The sequence below is a fragment of the Sceloporus occidentalis genome, unplaced genomic scaffold (genome assembly GCF_023333645.1).
Source record: "Sceloporus occidentalis isolate IW3139 unplaced genomic scaffold, rSceOcc1.0.p SCAF_6, whole genome shotgun sequence".
Taxonomy (NCBI): domain Eukaryota; kingdom Metazoa; phylum Chordata; class Lepidosauria; order Squamata; family Phrynosomatidae; genus Sceloporus; species Sceloporus occidentalis.
In genome coordinates this window covers 52,399,744-52,417,596 of record NW_028316986.1, presented here as the reverse complement: position 1 = coordinate 52,417,596, position 17,853 = coordinate 52,399,744, and the positions used below count along the sequence as shown (strand labels likewise).

The following is a 17,853-nucleotide window of genomic DNA, read 5'->3' as shown; positions in this document are numbered from 1 at the left end:
GCAGCGCAGCAGCACACACCATTCATTTTTCTAATGGAAGGGGGGGGTCCGGACCCCAAGATCCCCCCCCTTGGCTACGTCCCTGCAGGGGGAATGCCCTGTCTTGCTATCCTATGGGTGAAGCATCAAGAAAAAGTTCCTATCTAGAGCCTGGAAATACCTCTCTTTCAGGGGGTTTGGGGAGTTCTAGTCCAAAAAAAGTAACATTTCCAGGCTCTGGTTCTATCCATTTTGGATAGAAGTGATGTATGATTTTGCTTAAAAGAAGTAGCAACTTTAAACTACTGGAACTACTGATCCATATAACCCAGTGCAGCTCCCAAGGATGTTTTTATGGCCCTCAAAACCTCCAGGATCCCCAAACTGGCCTTTTCCTGGCTCCCAAAAGAGAATGAACTGCTGTTTCAGGAAGCCTCTGAGCGCAGCAACAGGCTGCAAAGCTGCTCTTTACAGTTTAACATAAAAATAACCTGTTTTTCAGAACCAAAGTAGACTTTCCATCCACCAGAGTGTTCTGGGGCATAAACATGGCTCCCAGACTTGATAAAGTTGCTCTCTCCTGATTTAGCCATATGCTACACCTTCACCAGCCCAGGTACCTGACATTCTTTACCAGGAGATTCTAGAAACTGAAGACAGAAAGATCTGTATTCTAAACTCTGTCACTGAGCTACTGCTATGGGCATCCATGAGCACTGGAAGGGGAGCCTATACTGTCTGATAAGCTAGTGAAAAAGCTTTGTCAATCAGTACCTCCTCCCTTTCCCATTCCTTTTCGGTACTCCATGTGGTGTTGTGTGCAAACAGCAAGAAACCAGGCTGAGACTGACCAAGCACCCCATCTAGATTGGCTCTCCCATTAGAACAATGAGATGTATTGATTCCAGTTTACCAGGAGACATTTCTTCCTACAGTATGGATGCTAGTTGCCCATCCCCGGGAGAAAAGAAACAACCTGGTAAGAAAAGTTATCCTTTCCAATCATTACGCTGGGAAATCAATTCTACTGATCCTGTGATTAACCACTTTATTGCTCAATTTTCAGCTAATTAGCTATTCTTACATTTGGGTGAAGGAATGCAAGTAAATGCAGCCTCAGGCAAGGCACAGAGAAGGAAAAACGATATAGCAATAGAAAGCAGGATGGCATGAGGAGCATGGTGGTGGATGACCCTGCACATCTGTTCTAAGGATTAAGTATATAAAATAAGTGAATCACTTTAAAAATCTAGAGTGTGCTATATAAATATCTATTATTAGAAAACAGTTGCAGTAGTATTCTTCCATCGCTTCAAAGTCTCTAGCTGGAGGAAAAAAAGAATGGCAAACTGAATCTGGAGGTTCCCTATAGCCATGATGGCTAGCAGTCTTTCAGAGATCTCTATTCAGAATTTGAGAAGATTACTTCTTTGAATGATAGTACCCAGAATTTCAGTAAGCATGGTCAAGCTTTGTCTCTATCAGTCTCCCAGACAACTTACTATTTTAAGAATAAACCTGGTTGTGGATGCAAAGGTTATCTGTGGCCAGTAAGATGAGGAGATTTGTGTTATGAAATGTGGAGTCTGAAAAAGGTAACCTTCTAAAGCAAGGAAAATAGAGCAAGAACCTTTATTTATTCAAAGTATTTCTATAGTCACACAGCAGTGTCCATAAAATAATTTTAAAAGTTCATCAAAACAATCCAAGTGGAGCTGCAGGATAAAAACAGGCAACTTGAAACCACCTATCAAAACCAAGGCACATGAAAACATTAGTCCACCTTGCATCTTCTGTCTGAGGTGACTGTCTCATTCTGTCCAACAGAAGCACTCCTTTGATCCATCCCTCCAACCCATGACCAAACATAGAGAGAAACCTATGATTCATTTTATACCTGGGTTCAGGCAGAGCATCAAGTCAAACCTCTAGCTTCTTTCTTTGGCTTTCAGGTAAAGACATGGAGCCTTCTGTGTTTACCAGCTAAGCAGCTGGAGCTCCAGCTTACCTGGTAGAGAAAGCTGATATTTCTCCACTACTTATCATAGATTTCGAGCTAGAGGAGAGAAGTGGAAAGTTGTCTCTACACCTATAATTGAGAGACTAATTGAGAGAATGAGTTTTGTAACATAAGCTTTCATAGATGGAGTATCCTTCATCAGAGGGAGAGAGTAGACTGTCTATGAAAACATATACAAAACTCTTTCTCCCAGTTAGTCTCAAAGGAGCTACAATATCCTTTTGCATGCCAATCCAGACTAACACAGCTACTGTCTTTAAGATTACTGTTATTAGTAGAATAGCAGCATCAGAAAGCCCTCTAAATACTCAATTTGCTTTTCCTTGAGATTCCTAAGAGATTAGTAACTCTGCAGCTTTTAAAATTTTCATTGGTTGAAATTGGCTTTCCAACTTCTTCTAGATGAGCACCCCACCATGGGTGGGACAATGGAGGCTCATTACCTTGTATCTACTCTTGCCAGGTGGCTGATGGTTGAATTAACTGGCAGGAATGGAAAGTGGACACACGTTTGCTGCTTCTCACTAATTCCAAGTCGAAGAAAGACAGTTGTTTGTTCCTATCTTCATGCTACATTTCAAAGATGCAGAATGAGGTCAGGAACAAGACTCTCAGAGCTTTGACATGCAACCATACATTTTGGGTTACTCATTCAAAATATGTTGCCTGCTGTATTTTGAGTCTTGAAGGTTAGAAACAGTGTTTTGAATTGAGCCTGGATGTGCATTGGGAGCCAGTTCAGCTGTTTGGCAAGACCTCAGTCCTTGTTAATAATCTAGTTGCCATACACTCTCTCTCTCTCTCTCTCTCTTTATTAATAGAAATACAGAAGTACAAAATAAGTAGAAAAAAGAAAACAAAAAGAGAAAGGAGGGGAAAAGAGGCAAAGAAAAGATTTTTTTTAAAAAAGGAACTTCCTTTCTCCACCACAGTTCTGGTATATCTTCTTGTTTCATAAATAATGTCACCGTTAACAATAAATTCAAAGATCTTCACTTAAGTCTCATAATCCTAACACTTAACTACCTATACTTATAGTAAAATCTTCTCACAGTAACTACTTTAAATTATTTAAAACATATTCAATCTTTAAATCCCCAACACATTTTCCACCATATTTCTTGCTTACATATGTTATCATCTGTTCCCAGCTTTGTACAAAGATATGCTTATTATTCATCCTCAAAAGACATGTCAGTTTATCTAAATTAGCCAATTCCAATAATTTAATTAGCCAGCCTTGCAGTGCTGGAGTAGAGGGATTTTTCCACATTCTAGCGTATTCTAACCTTGCAGCTATTATCATGTAAAATAACAATCTTTATTTTGATTTGTTCATATTTATATCATTCTCTATCATAGTTAGTAAATATAATTCTGGGGTCATTTTTATTTTCACATTCAATTTTTTTTTCAATCTCTGCATGTATTATTTTCCAGAAATTTTTAGCTTTTTTACAGGTCCACCATTGATGATAAAAGGATCCAATTTCATTCTGGCATTTCCAACAATTTGGGCTCATTTTTTAATACATTTTTGATAATTTTGCCAGCGATAAATGCCATCTATGATGCAATTTTAAAATGTTTTCTCTTATATTTTGCACCAATGAAATTTTACTTGTGCTTTTCCAGACCTTTTCCCATTTGTCTATATCTATATTATAGCCAATATTTTTTGCCCATTGAATCATGGTCTCCTTAATGAAGTCTTCCTCTGTTTCCCATTTTAATAATATTTTGTATATTTTTGAAAGGGTTTGATATTTTTCATTAACTAAGATTTTTTTCTAATTCTGTTAGATTTCTTTCTATCCCATTTTTAAAATTGCTATTTTTAATTTTTCCCTTAATTGTCTAAATAATAACCAATGGCCCTTAAATCCTTTTTCTTCCAATTCTTCTTGCGTTAGAATTTGAATTTGATCATTCTGCTATTTAATTAAATTGCCAAATTTTATCCATCTATTCTCTATAAAAATTCCTTTACTATACATAGCCTCATGTGGAGAGATCCAGATCGGTGTTTTTGGTGAACATCTTTCCTTATACATCTTCCATACTTTTAATAAGAATTTTCTAATAAAATGATTGTTAAAATCTCTATTTACTTTTTCTTTTTCAAACCATAAATAAGCGTGCCATCCGAATCTTAACCCTTCCCCTTTGGAAAATAAATTTGTATTTTCCAAATTCATCCAGTCTTGAATCCAAACTAAGCATGCTGCTCTGTAATATAATTTTAAATTTGATAATCGAAATCCTCCCCTTTCTTTGATATCTTGTAATGTTTTTGATTGATTTTTGATTGAAATTTTATTTATATACCGCCATTCCTGCGATCACGGCGGTTTACAAAACAATAGTAGAAATACATTACAGGACAAGTTACAGATTATAAATAAGAATTAACAGCAAAAAAAATCCCTCATATAAAACCATACACTACTATACATCATTAAAATCCGTCGTTAAATCCAATCAAAATCGATAAAACAGTCTAAAAATACGATACACAATACACAGGAGAAAAAAACAATCAGGACATGTGGGGGAAGGCTTGACAAAATAAGTAGGTCTTAAGGTTTTTCTTGAATGACTCCAGGGAGGGGGCTAAACGGAGCTCCTCAGGGAGAGCGTTCCAAAACTGCGGGGCCACAGCAGAAAAAGCCCTTTGCGCAGTCACTGCGTATCTTGTCTTGGTAACACTCAGAAGTTTTTTCCCACCTGACCTGAGAGTGCGGGGCGGACTGTATGGAGAGAGGCGGTCCTCCAAGTACTCTGGGCCCAAGCCATTTAGGGTTTTAATTTTATTTTAATTCTTGGTTTTCTTCCTGCCCAGATATATCTCAAGATTTCTTTTTGCCAATCATTAAAGACTTTCTCATTATAGATTACGGGGATCGTTTGAAATAAATATAGAAATTTCGGGAGTACATTCATTTTTATAGATGCAATTTTCCCATTTAATGACAATTTTAAATCCTTCCATTTCATTAGGTCCCTTTTGATTTCCCCCCAAATTTTCTAGTAATTTATTTTTGAATAAGTCCGAATTTTTCCCTGTTAATGTAATCCCCAGATATTTTATTTTTTTACTAACAGAGAAGCGCGTCCTCTCCGCCATTTTCCTTTCTTCTAATTTTGTCATATTTTTAGTTATTATTGTCATTTTATCTTTATCTATCCTTAGGCCTGAAATATTCTCAAATTCCAACAAATACTTATTTAATGTTTCCAGATTTTCTAATGGATCAACTAGAGTTAAAGCTAAGTCATCGGCAAATGCCCTGATCTTAAATTCTTTCTTTCTAATTTTGATTCCTTTAATTTCTTTCTCGTTTCTTAGATTTCCAATTAGTGATTCAATCACACATATGAATAAAAGCGGAGATAACGGGCATCCCTGTCTAGTGCCTCTGTATATTATTATTATTATTATTGTTGTTGTTGTTGTTGTTGTTGTTGTTGTTGTTATTTATATAGCGCTGTAGATTTGCACAGCGCTGTACATAAAAATAATAAATATAAAAGAGTAAACCTGCCTATGGCATACAATCTAAAAAATAATAGGATAATACATATAAAATACATAGTAATACAGGAAATGGTTCAATAAAACAGGCAACAAAAAGAACATCAAATAGCAAGTGACAATCATGCAATGCCTGGGAACGCTTCTCTGAACAGGATGATCTTCAACTCCGTTTTGAAGCTGGTTAAAGAAGTAATGACTCTTGCTCACGGTGGAAGAAGGTTCCAGGAGTGAGAGGGAGTGAGTGAAAAGGGGTGAATCCGAGATGGGGCAGAGGAAATCCTGGGCTGGGATAGCCGACCTTGACGACCAGAGCGGAGGGCCCGAGTGGGAAGGTGAGGAGAAAGAAGATCTGATAAGTAAGGAGGGGCTAGCCCATGGAGGGCTTTAAATGTCGACAGCAGGAGCTTATACTGAATGTGGAAAGGGAGAGAGAGCCAGTGAAGGGATGCCAACACAGGAGAGATGTGGTCAGAGCGGTGGGTGGAAGTGATAATGCGTGCAGCTGAATGCTGGACAGAGATTAAAGGACGGAGGTGAGAAAGAGGAAGCCCAGTCAGGAGGATGTTACAGTAATCAAGTCATGAGACCACTAGGGCATGGACCAGGATCTTGGCAGTAGAGGCGGAGAGATATAGTCGGATTTTGGCAATATTGTATAAGAAGAATCTACAAGCCTTGGCTGTGGTCTGGATCTGAGGGATACACGACAGAGATGAATCAAAGATAAAACCAAGACTGCGGGCTTGCTGGACTGATTGAATAGAAATGTTGTCCACAGAGACAGAAAAGGAGTGTTGAAAGGTGGACTTAGGAGGAAAGACAAGAAGTTCCGTCTTGGACATGCTGAGTTTGAAATGCTGATGGCGCATCCACTGCGACACAGCTGTGAGACAAGACGAAACTTGCTGTTCAAGCCTTGGAGAAAGGTCGGGGGTGGAAAGATACAACTGGGTGTCATCGGTGTAAAGATGGCAGGAAAAACCGAAAGTAATGAGTTTACCTAAGGGCAGTGTGTAGAGAGAAAACAGAAGGGAACCCAGAACAGAGCCCTGGGGAACTCCAACAGATAAGGGAACAGAGGACGAAGTCTGACCACCTGTGACCACTGCAAAAGATCTGCCAGACAAATAAGATCTAAACCAGTCGAGAACAGAGTCTGAGAACCCAAGGTCAGAAAGTATATCAACTAGAAGACAGTGATCAACGGTGTCAAAGGCTGCAGACAAATCGAGAAGGATGAGAACAGAGTAAAGGTCATTAGCCTTGGCCCGTAAAAGATCATTCGAGATCTTAGTGAGAGCTGTCTCTGTAGAATGCCTTGGGCAGAAACTAGACTGAAAGGGATCGAGGATGGAGTTGGCTTCAAGAAACTCCAGACAGCGAGAATAAACAACCCGTTCCAAAACCTTAGAAAGAAAGGGAAGAAGAGAAATTGGACGATAGCTAGACAAAGAGGAGGGGTCAAGAGAAGTTTTTTTTTCAGAATTGGGGAAATGAGAGCATGTTTGAAGTCCAAAGGGAAGGAGCCTGTAGAGCAGTGGTTCCCAACCTGTGGGTCGGGACCCCTTTGGGGGTCGAATGACCTTTTCATGGGGGTCGCCTAAGACCATTTGAAAACACTTATTTAATTACAGTTATGAAGTAGCAACGAAAATAATTTCATGGGTTTGGGTCACCACAACATGAGGAACTGTATTAAAGGGTCGCGGCATTAGGAAGGTTGGGAACCACTGCTGTAGAGAGAGAGAGATTGAAGATATGGAGAAGCGAGGGCAGAAAAGAGGGAGCTATGGAAATGAGAAGACAAGTAGGAATTGGGTCAAGAGAACAGGATGCAGGTATATGGGAAATTGCTCTGTCTTTTCTCCATCTATTACAATTTTGGCAGATTGAGAGTTATATATTGCTTGAATCCACTTTGTAAAATTGTTTCCCACATTCATCTTCTCTAGCACCTTCATCATAAATATCCAATTTACACAGTCAAATGCCTTTTCTATATCTAAAAACATTAAGGCTATTTGTTTGACTGGATGTTTGTCAGCGTATTCTATAACATTCAAAATTATTCTCAAGTTATCTCTTATATATCTACCTGGGAGAAATCCGCACTGTTCCTCTCCAATCCAGTCTTGTAATATTTCTTTAAATCTTTCCGCCAAAATATAAGAGAAAATTTTATAATCTAAATTTAATAAAGATATGGGCCTATAATTTCTTGGTTCTAATTTACCTCTATTTTCTTTTGGTATTAAACAAATGTTTGCATCCTTCCATGTGTTTGGTATATTTGAAAACAACAGTGAATTTACTACTTTCTGCAATGGGGAACTAATCTGTTCCGAATTTTTTTTGTAATAAATGGCTGTAAAACCATCGGGTCCAGGAGCCTTATTAATTTTGAGCTTTTATATGGCCTCTTTTATTTCCACTTTACTTATCGGTTTATTTAAGTTTTCCCTATGATCCTCTTGAATTTCTTTAGGATTCCATTTGTTTAGAGAATTTTGTATGTCCTCTAAATTAACTTCTTTTTCTTTATATAGATTTTTGAAAAAATCACAAAATAACTTTTTAATCTCCTTTTGTTTAGTTACTATTTTGTTTCCTTGTCCTTTGATTTGTGTAATCCTAGATTTTTCTGTTTTTTCCCTTAATCTGTATGATAACCATTTGCCTGCTTTGTTTGCCTGTTCAAAATACTTTTGTCTTGCCATCACTAATTTCTTTCTAATTTCTGTTGTTAATAGTAAATCTAATTGTTTTTAAGCATTTTAATTTCATTTTGGATTGGTCCCTTTTTTTTTGTTGTTTCGTCATTTCTAGTTTCATTTCCCTTTCCTTTATTTCTTTGTTCAAGGTTTCTATTTTCTCTCTTTGTTTTCTTTTTAATTCTGAGTTCTTTTTTTTTTATAAAATACCCCCTCATCACTGCTTTACTGGCTTCCCACATTGATTCTACTTTTACATCTTTTGTTGTATTTTCTTTGAAGTTTCAATCTTTCTTTGGCTTTATTGATGATTTGTTCCTCCTGTAACAAATTGTCATCCAGTCTCCAATACCATTCATGCTTATTATTTTGTATCTTAACAATCATTGAATTGTGATCTGACATATGTCTTGCTTGTGATTTCATATGCAATACATTTTTACATAGTAATTTAGAGAGAAAACACATATCAATGCAGGAATAGGAATCATGTCTAGGTGAATGAAAAGTAAATTCTTTGGTGTCTCCATATTTAAGTCTCCAAATATCTTGTAATGAAAAAAATTCTATTAAATCAAAAAAACTCTTAGGTAGTTTTCCCTGCAACACTCTCTTTCTTTTACTTGATTTTCTGTCCAATTTTGGATCTACCACTCCATTCCAATCTCCAGTCATCAGTATTTTATCATACTCATATTCCATCATTACATTTTTCAGCTTTCTATAAAAATTATTCTTATTTTCAGTAGGAGCATATATTCCAAAAATCATTATTTTCTGTTCCTGTAATAAAATTTCAATTCCTATGAAATGTCCTTCATTATCAGAAAATAATTGTTTGGTCATAATTGTTGATTTAACATATAAAACAACACTTTTTTTCCTTTTCTGATTGGTTGATACAAACTCTTCTCCAAATTTTTTATTTTTCAAATATTTTTCCTCCCCCTTCTTAATTTTTGTTTATTGTAAACAGATTATATCATTATTTAATTTTTCCAAATAATGAAAAATCTTACTTCGTTTTGGTGCCGAATTAATTCCTTTTACGTTCCATGAAATAATATTCATTTTTTTTGGTTTTAAATTTTTAACTAAATTTATTATTTCAATTTTTTTTTGTTTTCTATTTTTAATTTTAATTTCCCACCAATTCAAATTAAATTATAACAATTATATATTTCTTATTTTCAAATTTGTATCAACTTTAATTCAGAGCTCAATGTCCTTTAAATCGTCACTTCTTCAATTCTCTCCCCCAGTTGCTCCTTGTGGATCTTCTTCAAAACTTTCCTCTCCTCCTGTATCTACTGGTATTGGACTTTCATTACTTCTTTCTCATCCTCTGTCACCTCAGTCATTCTTTTCCAGTTCTTTTCTATGTCTCGCCCAGAAGTCTTTGTCTTTGTCTAGGGAGTTTATCTTATACTATCTATCCTTGTATTGGAATGATACTCCCTCTGTTTTTTCCCATCTGTAAGAAATTCCACATCTCTTTAATTGGCTGACCAAGAAGCTGTAGTCCGGTGTTTTCCTCAGTAGTGTCAAGGGAATATCCCTATAAATTTTTGACTTGGTAATCTCCAATTTTTAATTCCTTTTCAAAGTCTCTTTGCAGAATCATATCCCGGAGTTTTCTACGCCCAAATTGAATTACGATGTCCCGTGGCAATTTTTTTTCCGTAGCCCAGGATGAGGAGATTCGGAAAATTCTGTCGATCTCCCATTCTATAAGATTTTTGTCTAAATCTGTAATTTCTTCCAAAAGAGGGATAATTTTTTTATACAAGTCCTCATCCTTTTCCTCCTTCAAACCTCTTAATTTCAATGAGCTTTCCCTCATTTTCAAATCCATTAAATCTCTTTCATCTTGTGCTTTTAATTGCTCATATCTCAGTCTATCTGTCTTGTCTTCCAGATCTTTTACATTCCCTTCCATTTTTTCTGTTCTTGTGTCCAGCTTTTTAAGAACATTTACAATCTGGTCCATAGTTTTATTCATCTCTATCAATTCAGATTTTACATCAGTCTGTAAATCTTTCATTTCCTCCCTCATTTCCTTTTGCCACTTGGCTGTCATATTTTTAATTTCCTCTAGAACATTTGACTGGTCATCCCGTCTATTATTAAAGTCCATAGATGGTCTCCTATATAATTTGGACTGATTTCTGGTATTCATCTTAAGATGCTAAATGTCTTGTCTTGGTAGTAATTGTTTTGTCTTTCTTATCAATCTGAATCCACAAATTTGACCTTGAGTTTGTAGTCACCCAGCTGGAGACTCTTACAACAGTCCTTGTATCTCAGCAATGATTTCCAGATATATAATTATAATAACTTTAGTTTCAGGATCTGATATATCTTTTATGACTATAATTAATTTTCCTTTTTTGTACTTATTTATGTCCAAGAATTAACATTAGTTCTAGTCCATACATAAGAGAGGGAGAGAGGTTTTGTAAAATATTTATAATCCAAATCACAAGTCACAGATTTGTCCAATCTTGTAAGAAGAAAGAAAATTTCCCCCCTCTCCTTTCCTTGCTGCTAATCTCCTTGCCACAAAGTTATATCTGCTTCAAACCAAAATCGCTTTTTCCCAGCCCTCTTTCCTCCACTTTAACTTTCACTCTTTCTTTTTCTTTGTGGGAACAGTTCAGGTTCAATGCTTCTCTTTTTAGCAAATATCTATTCTGATATACTATTTCAGTACTACACACTGTGAGATCCAAATTTTTAAGACTGGACTTTTGCCCAAGTAATTTTGATAGAGATTTATTAGTGCTGGCGGCAGTGCTTCCTCCGCTCTTATGGTTCACTGCAATTTAATGCGCGGCTAATCTTCCCCCGGTCTCCACACTCCCAAGCCTCAGATCTCTGATCCCCTTTGCCTTGCCTTTTCACCTTCTTTTCCTTACCCTTTCTTCTGGGTTTTTCGGCTGGGATTGACCTTCGTGAGGCTCTTTGTGATTCCTGTGCCAGGGATCTCATAAATCAGGAGTCTCTGGAATTTATGACTGCCTTTGATGCCGCACACAGTGAGAAAGTTTGCAGAGTCCTGTAGACTTCTCCTCACACCACCATAGCCAGCACCGGAAGTCATCTAGCTGCCATATTTTAACTAACTGAACTATCTTCAAGGGCAGCTCCATGTGCTTTACCAAAGACTTTATTAACATCAGTCTAAGGATGAATGCAGCTGGTAAACTAGCTGCAATTGGCTTCCTGCCACTGAAGCCACTTGGGACTTCAGCAATGTCATAGGCCACCACCCTGTTAGTGACATACATGCACATTTTGGATGGAGCGCAGATCACTTTCCATTGTTCTTCATCCAAAAACCTTCCACCACCCCAGGCAACTGTCACATACTGGTGAGGGTCAGAAGTGGAAAGCTCTTCAGACCATGAAGATGCAGCTTTTCTAGCTCCTGAGGGAAGGAAAAGGTGAGTGCATTCTATTGAAAACACACCCTCACCCCCCCCCTGCGCCAACTGAGCTGAAACCAGCTGCTTTTCCATGGTTTGAACAACCCTCCTCCCACCCCTCCCCCACTGGTACACAACAAAAAGGACCCCTTCTGGTGTTGGCAGCTGCCAGGTGATGGGAGAACATGGACTACACATCCAGAGCCATGTGCTGATTAGGACTGTTAATCTAATTTTTACGCGGAACTGAAGCTTCATCCTGAACAAATAACAAACTATCCTCTGGATCAGGGAGACCCTCAACCAATAGCATCTCCATCCCATCAGGATTAAGGTTCAGTTTATTGTTGTTGTGTTCCTTCAAGTCACTTCTGACATGGAGACCCTATCACAGGGTTTTCTTGGCAACAATTATTCAGATGGGGGAGGGGTTCCCTTTGCCTTCCTTTGAAGCTGAGATATGGTTTCCATGGCCAACCAGGGATTTGAACCCTGGTCTCTAGAGTTGTGCTCCAACTCTCAATTCACTACATCATGCTGGTTGTCAAGGCTCAGTTTACTGGATCTCATGTGACCAGAAACTCAGATTCTGTTTCACTGTCAGGTCTCAAGATCCAGAATACTCTACTGGTGTGGACCATGACAGTTTAAAAAAATCAAAAATTAAAAAACAACCACAACAAACATTATTCTATATTACATTATCCATTTGTCACTTTGTGATTTCTTATGTATGAATGAGTTTGTAGCCTTTCAATATTAAAACTCATGCCCCTTTGATGGCTGTGCAGATGAAAGAGTTTTGGTAACAGGAAATTTTTCAGACATCTTCACAGCGGAGTTATATACCTGCCCTCATCTTCTCATTACCTGCACAACTGTGAAAATATGTGAGCCTTAATGCTAAAAAACAGGCTCATCCCGGAGTGTATGTTTCACCTCACCTACCTGTGGTAGGTAAAGAGGGGGTGGGCAGCAAGAGAAAGAAGGAATCAGAGAGGAGTGGAAAAATTCAGTCAGGCAAGAATTGCCATTTATTCTCAGAGTTGCTGAGGAACTTCCCAAGGGCCTCTTCCTTGTACAAGAACCACAGACTCTGTGAATCCATCCAGTTTCCACAGAATCCCTAGAGGAAACTCTCCACAGAGTGCTCTTTGAAAATGCTGCACATCTGAACTCTACTGTAGATGTAAAGCATTTGCTTCCACTAAGGCATGCTTAGAAAAGACAAGTCTGTGTGGACTGCTGTGAAATGAGTGGGGGAGAAGATAAGACAAGAAAATAATCATGATATATCTTTCCTACAAGATTTGGTTAGCTTTCAGATTTATATCCCACCTTTCCAACAAAGACTGGAAATGATAAAAGTCAAGATACAAGTACAAGTAAGACATAAAGCATTAAAAAAAAATCAAGCAACCTATTTATTTATTTATATTTATTTATTTTATTTTTATCCCACCTTTCTCCCAAAATGGGACCCAAGGTGGTGAACATATATAAACACAACAGTTAAAACTGTACAATTAAAATCATAAAAATATAAAAATTACAAATATAAAATTTTAAAACATACAGAGTTAAAATTAAACAGTCCAAGTCCAACCCTCTCATCTCCCAATAAAACCAAGCCTGCCAGATCTCAAAAGGCCTGTTTAAACAAAAATGTCTTTGCCTGCCTACGAAAGGCCAGCAGTGAGGGGGCCAGCCTAGTCTCCCATGGAAGGGAGTTCCACAGGGAAGGAGCAGCCACTAAGAAGGCTCTCTCTCAGGTCCTCACCAGGTGAGCCTGGGATGGTGGGACCAAGAGAAAGCCTTCTGAAGATCTTAGGGCTCTAGCTGGTTCATATGGGGAGATACGGTCTTTCAAATAGTCTGGACCTAAGCCATGTAGGGCTTTATAGGTCATAACCAGCACTTTGAATTGTGCTCGGAAACGAACCGGTAGCCAGTGAAGCTGTTTCAATACAGGAGTTACACGCTCCCTGTAACTAGCTCCGGTCAACATTCTGGTTGCAACATTTTGGACTCGCTGAAGTTTCCGAACAGTTTCGAAAGGCAGCCCCATGTAGAGCATGTTACAGTAATCCAAACAGGATGTAACCAAAGCATGTGTCACTGTAGCCAGATCTGACATCTCAAGGAATAGGTGCAGCTGGCGCACAAGTTTTAATTGTGCAACTGCATTCCTGGTCACTGCTGAGACCTGAGCATCCAGATTCAGACTGGAGTCCAGAAGCACACCCAAGCTGCGAGCCTGAGATTTCAATGGGAGTGTAACCCCATTCAGCTTAGGCACAGCCCCAATTTCCTGATCTGCCTTACGACTGACCAGGAGCACCTCTGTCTTGTCTGGATTAAGCTTCAATTTGTTTGCCCTCATCCAGTCCATTACTGACATCAGATGCTGGTTCAGCACAGAGACAGCTTCCTTGGAATCAGATGGAAAGGAGAGATAGAGTTGGGTGTCATCTGCATACTGATGACACAGTGCCCCAAAACTCCGGATGACCTCTCCCAGCGATTTCATGTAGATGTTAAACAACATGAAGGACAAAACAGAACTGTGAGGGACTCCACAGTCCAGTGGCCAAGGAGTCTAACAGGAGTCCCCCAACACCACCTTCTGGGTCTGCCCTTCCAAGAAAGACTGGAGCCACTGCATAACAGTACCCCCAAGCCCCATCCCAGAGAGGCGGCTCAGAAGGATACTATGGTCCATGGTATCGAAAGCCGCTGAGAGACCTAACAGGACTAACAGGGACACACTCCCCCTGTCCAGTTCTAGTCCCCCCTGTCTAGTCAAAAGCAACACTATCTAGTTAAAGCCCATTTTCACAGAAGCCCAGTTTAACTGTTACAGAGTCTATGAATAAAGCAGGTTTTGACTGCTGGTAGTACAGATGGGAAACATCCTCTGAACAAATTTTGCCAAGAAAATCCCATGTTCTCCTTAGTCACCATAAGCTGGAAATGACTTGAAGTAACACAACACACACACACAGGACAACAGGGAAGGTGCCAGGCTAACCTCCCTTGGCAAGAAGATGCACAACCTAATAAAGAACAGTGTGAAAGACTTCTCTTGTATAGTTTTTTGTGGGTTTTTCGGGCTATGTGGCCACACACACACACACACACACACACACACACACACCTTATATCTTTCTCAAATATAACTTTCTCTAAGGGAGAAGACATTGAAGGCAGGACCTCACCTGAAGATCTTAACGCCTAGGTAGACTAACATGGGAGATATTTTTGTGGCAGCTTCAGCCAAAGACTGAATGGGATCTTATGTGTCTCCAATCAGAGATGTTTCACCAAGGGGAGTGGGTACAGGACTGCAGTCAAAGACTGACCAGACCCCATTCTTTAAATGGTGAAAGATATGGAAAGTAGGCACTATTGACTTCTGAACTCTTATCACCTTCCTCTCAGGTGATGTACAGCTTTGGTGTAGGAGAAAGGCTTATGCTCTGGGATTATGACCACTTTATCTTCACCCTTCATGTGGTCAGGAAAGTTCCTCCTCAGTCAGGTTCACTAAGATTTTGAACATCTTTTTAAAAAAATCTATTAACTGTCGACCTTATCACACCAGGGTCATAAGCACCACAACTGTGTTGTCTAAGAAATGCAAACGCACCAGCATGGTGACAGTCATTATTGCCCAGCTGTTCCAAATGGCCTGGTGCTGCTTCTATCCCAGCCTCTGTCTTCTGCATGCCAGCCTCCACAGCAGCACCTTCCTGCCCTGTGCACTTTCCAGCATGCCTTTCAGTCTGTATTTATTTTAATTTATTTTTCTTTTTAGGCCAATTGTGTGATCATGGCAATTTGTTAAGTAAAAGAAATAAATCAAAGAAATTGGGGGAAGAAAAGAAAAACAGCCTGGGAATAATGAAAGTGAGAGGAGCAGAATCACACCCACTCACAACATGTAACTGCCCTGATATCAGAACTTGTATTATTATCTATTATTTTATATGTATTTTGTAGAATATACGCCATTGGCAGGTTTCATTTTTATCGATTTTATTGTTTGTATGTACAGCTATGTGTAAATCTACATCGCTATATAAATAAAGTATAATAATAATAATAATAATAATAACAACAACAACAACAGCAACTGCTTTGGGTAGCATTTATCACATGTGCATTAACAGTGGAAAAGCAGGGCAATTGCAAAGCACTGAAGGATTTTACCCATCAATGAGAAAAAGCGCTCCAGCAGCATATGGACTACAGACCAGCTACTGGACAGACACAGCATGGTATGATAAAGTACAGCCACAGACACAACTATCCTGCTCTACTTCCACTTTTCAAGCCTCATGTAATAAAGTCCTGTACTTAATAAAGCCTCCAAAGCCTTCTGTCTACTCTGCCATTCATCTCTAAAGGTACTAGAAGATTGTCTTGATCAGGGGACTTGCTTGTTGCAAGTCCCCTGGTGACCCTATGAATGAATCTAAATCAGCTTAGATTTATGGTGACCCTATTAATGAAAGACAGTCAAGACCCCTGGACTTCACTAGAAAGCAGTGGACTAAAGGGAGACAGATTACCTGACCAGGGTATTAAGAGAAACGGGAGAAAGATAATTGGATGCTGAAAGACATCTATAGAGTTGGGAAATTTTAAAGAATCAGTGTTTCCACACTTTTATGCAGCACTCAGGCTTGCTGCAGATACCCCAGTGTTAACACCAATGTTTCTCACAGCAAAGCAATGAAATATAAATGAAAGATAAACATAGTTAAACATCTGTGTGGTCATGCATGAGGTGGCCTACAACACCCTCGCATACAACTTCAGTACTTTATGATGCATGTCTGTTACCCACACTTTATGTATTTGGTGATGGCAACATGGCGTAACATCAATAAAACGACAAGAGACACAGTGTCCACAGTTCGATGTGGAGAATTTTGCATCATTCCATGAAACCTGTAACACAGCCTCCTAACAGGTAGGTAATAACAAGTGCCACTTCAAAGAAATGAGTGCTGTCCCCATAACCTACTCTGTTAATACCTTTCTGCAGTTCCCCCATTGCAGCGCTACAAGAGGCACTTGAAGAGAGGACGGATGGAGCCTTTATATATGACAAGCAAGCTGTGAACTGCCAAAGCCAGCAGCATCCCCAACCAGCAAGTGAACCATCAAGGCACCATGCCCATTTCTTCCGAAATCTGGATTCACTTGAAGGAATTCTGGAGACCTCCCAAAACACAGAGGCTTAGAGTGAGGAACAGACCGCAGGCCAAAGAGACCTACATGCTCATTTTTGATATTTATTCACACAGTCTCTGGGCGACAAATCTGAGAAGCAGGCTTAAAAAACCCCAGAGGGATGGCATTTGATGTTGCTGGATTTCTTGGGTTTGTTTTTAAATAAGCAAATGTTGTAATGAATTAATAAAAAGTATTCTTCCTTGCAGGAAGGCTACAAGCAGTTTTCAAGAAGTGGCATCCGACCTCTGTCTTTATAGATTCCCTAATTAAGATCCTGGCATTCTGCCATCACACACATACACATTCACACATCCAATGGAGTTAGATAATGAGGTTTTATGCCTCCTGACCCTAATAAAACAGATCAGAGCCAAACAAAAATGGTGGGGGCATGCAAGTAGAAGACTAATGAAACTGCATTCCTATTAAGTAGATTTGCCCCACATGGCTGGCCAGGAGCTTTTTCCTATTGTCTGGGCACTGGTTTCCCAATTCATCATAATGTATACATTATAGGGACACTCAAAAATTACACTTGGAGGCTGAAGTCAGACAGGAAGGGCCCGAACAGACAGGCCAAAATAAAGTTGCTTCGGGTCATTTTGGAGGTATGCTGTTTAAATGCTGCATGAGTCCTAAGAGGCCAGAAGCCATGCCAAAGCCACACTCCAGACCTAAAGACTGGAGTGCGGCTTTAGTGCAGTTTCTGGCCTCTTAAGATGCATGTGTCATTTAAACAGCATACTCCAAAGTGACCTGAAGCAGCTTTATTTTGGCCTGTCTGTTCGAGCCCGAAGTTACATTAATGTTTCTCGCTTTAACCAACTGGCCTTCTCTATCCAAAATCAATGCATATTTAAGCCTGGTAAAAAGCTAGTCATTTGGGCAAGTCTTTTAATTATCCGAATATTGCAGAGTATTCCTTTTAGATGT

The 17,853-nt window shown here is 39.0% G+C and overlaps 2 protein-coding genes across 2 annotated transcripts in view; one reads left to right on the top strand and one right to left on the bottom strand.

The window, feature by feature from the left end:
• The window catches only part of CMTR1 (cap methyltransferase 1), an 88,486-nt gene extending 72,738 nt beyond the window's left edge, over positions 1-15,748 (top strand). The window contains exon 26 of the transcript XR_016281702.1: positions 15,494-15,748. The gene's annotated coding sequence lies outside the window, so the exon portion shown is untranslated. The remainder of the gene's footprint in view (positions 1-15,493) is intronic.
• CCDC167 (coiled-coil domain containing 167) overlaps positions 1-17,853 on the bottom strand; it is a 50,086-nt gene that overhangs the window by 17,109 nt on the left and 15,124 nt on the right. The gene's annotated exons all lie outside the window — the stretch shown is intronic.